Source organism: Aplysia californica, unplaced genomic scaffold (assembly GCF_000002075.1).
Source record: "Aplysia californica isolate F4 #8 unplaced genomic scaffold, AplCal3.0 scaffold00043, whole genome shotgun sequence".
Taxonomy (NCBI): domain Eukaryota; kingdom Metazoa; phylum Mollusca; class Gastropoda; order Aplysiida; family Aplysiidae; genus Aplysia; species Aplysia californica.
The window spans coordinates 279,627-286,189 of record NW_004797313.1 but is presented as its reverse complement, the minus strand read 5'-3'; positions in this window follow the sequence as shown (position 1 = coordinate 286,189).

Below are 6,563 nucleotides of genomic sequence, written 5' to 3'. Positions count from 1 at the left end.
CCCCCCTCTCTCTCTCTCTCTCTCTCTCTCTCTCTCTCACACACATGCACACACACACAAACAAACAAACAAACAAACACACACAAACATACACATACAAACGTACACACTAAAGGTATTTTTGTTTGTTTTAGTAGAGGTTTTACGGCGCTCGCAACTGCATAAGGTCATTTGAGCGCCGAAAGGTATTTATTTACTAAGATTGCATTATGTGTTATTTCCTTTTCAAAAAGACGATAGACAACTGCCAGTTTAAATTGAACGTAGGAGACTCCCTGGTCAGATGTGCTAAGCCCAAACGTTTTAAATGTTTTTTGTTTGTTTTTCATTGCAGGCTCTTAATCTGTGGTATCGGTCGCATTATACGTTCGAGAACTATTTTTATGACTTGTAATTCTAATTCTAAACGTTGAAAAAAGCAAGAAAAGTACATTCTGTAGATACAATTTAAAAAAAATGAATTAAAAAAAAATCTCTCTCCTGAAAAGTTTTTCTTTCTGTGCTAAAAAAAATGAACGTTTTAAAAAAAAATCTCTCTCCTGAGGAGTTTTTCTTTCTGGGCTTTGAAAAGTTGATTTATATAATGTACACATTTACCGCTGCAGTAATTAAAGTGCAGGCGCTCCTTTAGCTCAGCTGGTATCATGCTATTCCACAGAGCAGGTGGCGCTGGTTCGAATCCCAGCCCGGGTGTTCTTGAATTCGGGTAAGCTATGTTTGTGAAATTTTCAAGGCTGTCAACTCAGTTGACTCGGTTCTATGGAAGATGGACGTTAAATTAGGATGCCCCGCCTCTTAAATGATGTAACAGGGTTGATAGGGACGTTAAACCGATACACTTACATCTAGATCTACTTAGGAACTGAAGGACATGAAGACAACACAGCGCTAAACTTGCTCGGGGACACAACGTCTTCCGCGGAAGTAGAAACTAAACGTCAATAATTTATGTGTGTCATCGTGGTGAAATCAGGTGCTCGTCAAAAATGATGAAATCCTTACTTTGACTCCATTAAAATTTTAGCAAATTTTCACCGGATTTTGATTTGGTTGGGCTCTTCACCTTTTATATGTCCATTTTAAAAACATTCTTGAGTTGATAAAAAAAAACAACAATGTTGAGCAAAGGGACCCCGAAAATGTAAATGTAAATTTGCAGTTCCAACGGACAAAACAGCTTATTTAGAACTCCCTAATTTTACCTCTGACACAAGGCGCCCCCCACCTCTTTCGATTGTTAATATCTCTGCTTCTATTCATGATAGATGGATACGTTTAAAAAAAATCAAATACAAGAAAAGAAAACATGTTTTAAGTTAAGATGATACAAATAACATCATATGCCCTAAAATTATTGATGAGCGCCTGCCTCTACCGCGTCGCGACACAGTAAGAGCAGCACAGCAGCAGCACAGTAGCAGCTGCAGTGTCAATAAATTAAGATTGCAACGTTACTTCTAACAGAGTCGCTGATATAAAAAGATTTGGCTTGAAAGTATACAGCGAGGTTTTACAAAGGAATGAGGCTGTCGTTCTTGTCATCTTTGTCAATGGAATTAGTGGTGCTGAATTCCTTCTGATCATGTGGTTGGATGGGGCTACACACGTCGATGCCCACGTCATGTACCTCTGCATACATGCGCAAAGGCTCCTACACGCACGTGAAGAAAGAAACAAAGATGGAGGGCGCTGGGAAGGGAGACGTTTATGGGAGGAGAGAGAGAGAAAGAGAGAGAGAGAGAGAGAGAGAGAGAGAGAGAGAGAGAGAGAGATGGGGAGGACAGTTTGAGTTAAAGAGGGAGACGGGAGAGGGTAGGAGAGTGAAAGATGAAGAGAGATAGATAGATAGATAGATAGATAGATAGATAGATAGATAGAGAGAGAGAGAGAGAGAGAGAGAGAGAGAGAGAGAGAGAGATTCTTTAATCTGATGTGCTGCACCAATTTATGTAATTGCCGAGTCGTATGTTAAAAGGTGTGGATGTTTGGGCTACAGGCTGTTTCTTAGTTACTTGTGAAGAGCATCAATTAGGTCACTACAATACAAAACTCTTGCCAACTGATGAGATTAGTTTTTTTTAAATTCCTTCATTGCTTTTGCTGAACTGAAAAATAAAAGATTTTGGGGGAAGGGTTATTGCAATATTTACCCCATGAGAAGCAATGCTTAGGGGGCTATAAAGTTATGTTGTTGACATAATGTTGCTCTTGAAATTTGAATTATTGATCAAAACACGTGGAGGCCTTTGTACTTTAAGTAATAAAATCGGACGAAACATATCTATGTAGAATGACAACAATCCGTGTAATAAAAAAAATGGGAAAAAAGGGCAACCTTTACCTAATGTTTCCCTCGTTTGACCAAGAAAGATGATTTTCTCTCCTTACAAATCTTTCCCTGTATCCTGTGAAAACACCGTGGACACAGTGAGTGTCAACACACAATTTTGTTATGTTATTGGCCTATGGGAAATTCAGAAGAAGACTCTATCTCGGTAACACCTCCCCTTAGGGGGCAGGCTGCTCTGACCTTGTCTGCTAGGGCTGGACTGAGAAATTCTAACAGATAGGCAGGTGCATGATACTTCATAAAATGATTTTAAAAGATATGAAATAAGATATTTTCTTCCTTATTTAAAGTTAAGAAGCAAACGCAAGATCTTTGGGTGCAACATTATGAAAATGTTTTCCGTAAATCACAGACTCTCAGTTAATGTAAAACGTCATCGTAATGGTTGCTCAACTCGAGGACACTGAAAAATGCTCAACAGAATGGCTGGAAAAATATTGCATCAACGTAGCGCAAACCCCTGCGCGAAAACAGGTCCTGTGTACTTTACAATTTCTTAGTATGGTGCCTCAACAGACCGTTTATTGCATTCTGAAATAGACTCAGCTTCTTGAGAGGCAATCTGTGCGAGCTGTTTTACTGACGTTACAAACACCACAATACTGACACGATCTTTCTATGTTTTAGCTGGATATCCATTTTCACGTGGGTGAAGAGAGGAAAACTTTTGTTATGTATCTTTTCCAAAGACACAGTACTGAGAGTTCAGACAGGGATCTGAACCTGTGATCTCACAGTTGCCAGTACGCCGGTCTACTAGCCAGATGATAGGTGGCGATGAGTACTACTTCCATTACACTGTAGTAAGAAATTTCAACATTTTCAAAAAACAGCGATAAACGGTGATCTTTGTCTTTCCTTTAAACAGTTCGAAGAATAGTTTCGAGTTTCGCCGTGATAAAGGAATGATTTTGAGATTACGGTGTGCCTTTACTCGAAATGAAGAACAAAAAGCAGTTGGGAATATTGGGGGTTTGAACCCGAGAAGGTTCTGAGCTTGTATTGCCTTACCTAGAATAACTCCTCGCTAGTCTCAGAGCTAACAGACCGGCGTCTGTGGTGTGGTGGTTAGCTGCTTCGCCACCGCTCACAGAGGACATGAACTCGATTTTCCTTTGGTGAAACCTCCCCGGGGGGGGGGGGGGGGGAGGATTTTTATCTAGTATCCTCACCCCCCCCCCCCCCACCAGGACAGTGCTACTGACTGAAGTTGTCTGTAGGCTATTCCCAAAGGGGGGATATTAACATGTTCTTATGCTCAGTAAAATTGTTAATGGGCTGATTTATCAATGTCATGCGCATACTGTGCTTGAACAACATAGGGAGAACTGCTGCCCTTTTCTTTCCTCATTCTTACTACTATCGTAATTTTTTAAATCTACTTCTTTTGTATGTTTGTCCCTCTCTCGTGAACTGCTATTTCCGAGGTGCCTAGAGAGTCGAAGCAGACTTTGTGCTGTTGAGGCTAGAGAGGTGAGCAGAGATAAGCCTGATCCTCCGTTTGGACTTCTCTGTTGACATCCACCCCTTGGCGCCGTAAGTAGTAAGTTTATTCAGTATTAAAGGCCACTGGCCCACATCACATCATATAAAACACTCATTTAATAAATTAAGTTTCGATAACGAATAAGTACACGTTGTGTCTCTTTTCGCGGGTCAAACATTGCATATTTCTGTCACTGGGCGGAGTCGGGTTGTAGGAATTAACAATTTCTTTTGATAGACAAAGTATGAACAATAGAAAATAAAGTGAAATTCGCCTTCAATTTCATGAGAGTTACACCTCTCACATAAGGGTGAATTTGTTGATTTCCACAGATAGAGATTGTTATTTAATGGAAGGCTATGAGTTTTTAACAAAGCTTTGACTCTTCTGTTCCAATACCGAGGGAGGTTGGTGATAATATTCAGCTGTTTCTTGAAACGGAACTGTAATAGAGAATACATTATACTTGCGACAGACTTTTCCCTCTATGTTCTGCACAGAGTAATGAACAAGTCAGCAAGTCTACTTTTAACTTCACTGAGAAATAGTCTAGTACTTCCAACACTTTGAGAAAACCAGGCATGTCCAAAACCCAGAGAAAATAATAGGTTTTTTAAAAACTTCAGTAGCCCAGTTGACTCTGTCCAGTTCTCAGGAACAATATAATTGTATGTAACATTTCTCTGGATATCTGCCGTTTTCTAAGTGTATACGTCTGCACCAGAATCTAATGACACAGTGCATGTAATCAGAACATAAGTTAGTTCTTCGCACTCCTCTTAGAACTAATTATTTGGGTGTAGCTTTGCCAAGACCCCCAAAAGACTAACCAGAACTTTACCTGAACATTATCAATCACTTCCCAATTTTAGGTACCCCAAATTTCAGAGCCATAAAGCAGCATTGGCTTACTGTTTATGTCAAAGATGTTTTTCCCTGTTTCGAAATTTAATTTTTGGTAAGAACCGAAAAGCCTTTTTGTTCGAGAAACAATCCGTTGAGCTTTACAAGCTCGATCTCCTAGCGTTCGTCTCCACCATAGACGCGATGAAAATGAAATGCCGAAGTAACTATAATAGGTTACTGTCTCTAAGATCTTATCCCCCCAATACCATCTCTCAAATCTTTTGAGATAACCTCCATTTCTAAAAACAACAATATCACTTTTCTCTGTATTTACACTTTCAAACCCCATATCCGGCAGAAATCATATAGATAACATAATATTGATTTTCTTTTGTAAACCTCTGACACTGTCGTCAAAAAGACTTAGGTCATCAGCGTACCGTACATTAAACATAAAATACCACCATAATCCTTGGGCAATACCTGTATAGCATGGCTTTTTGAATCTGAAAGGTGTTTTTTCAAATTGAGATACAAACAAAGAAAATAATATAGGATAAAACCTTACTAAAACTGAAACGAGTGACCTCATCTTTCTGCTAGGATTTTGTATCCTTCCCTGCTCGGGTTAGCCTTGACAGGCAGTATCGAAACAGCCCGCCTCCTAAATGATCTAAAACAGTGTTTAATAGGGGGTGTAACACGTCTACAATTAGGTATTTCATTCTAGTGCTTGTTGTCAGGGAATGAAGAAAGGAGTGTTAGTGACGTTTGCGGAAATTCGCCTTTGAAATGATTTACGCTGGGCGTTTTGTTCTAACAATCGAATCCCAAATCACGAAAAGCGAACGATTCAGAATATTTATATTTTCTGTATCCATGTAGACCTATTCAGAAATGATAGACAAACAAATGGGAACTATAGCCATGACAAGCTGCGAACGTTTCACAGCTTTCTCATCTTGATCAGCTGGTAGGTGGTGTGTTTTTGACTCACTTTTTTATTTCAGAATGTCTAGCATCTGGCAAACACCTTTCATAACTATGACATCCATTTTACTTAAATTATCCTCGCTGAAACGAAATGTTATATGCAAAAATAAGACGCGATCGTTTCAGAAACTGAAGATCGTTCAAGCCGAGCAGTAAATCAGACATTGTGTTCATGAACATCAAAAGGTGCAATCGATCTTGGTCTACCAAACCATGGCAGCCGCAGAAAAGAAACCCCAACTGACTAGGCCAAACTGTTACTGAAATACTGACACATTATTGACTGCTCAGTCCAACAACTGAACCTATCGTATTTCCTGTAAAAGTCGACATGATGAATCTAAAATAAAATATAGCACCCTTGTTTGTGAAGTAATGACTATTTTAAAAATGCGTGCGTTAGTGCACAGAGGGCCTTCACATAGGTCCAGCATCGAGTCAGACGACAACATATTAATATTAAGTATATATATGTAGCCTATAAACGTCTAGTGTTTCTTATTCTAACATTGCTGAGTAGACCTATCTTTTTAAAATGAGAAGACACTAATTATGTAGACTTTTCCTGATAGGCTACTGATCGCTCGCTCTGCAGGCAGGATACGGATGCTCTATAACACTAGTTGGCCTAACATAAAATCATAATTCGCAACATTAATTGATTTATATTCGGCTGGTAGGGGGAAGTTCAACACACACACACACACACACACACACACACACACACACACACTCACTCACTCTCTCTCTCTCTCTCTCTCTCTCTCTCTCTCTCTCTCTCACACACACACACACACACATTCACACACAAATACACACATACACCCATACGCACAAACACACACACACATGCACTCCTAAAAACACACATATTACACACATGCACAT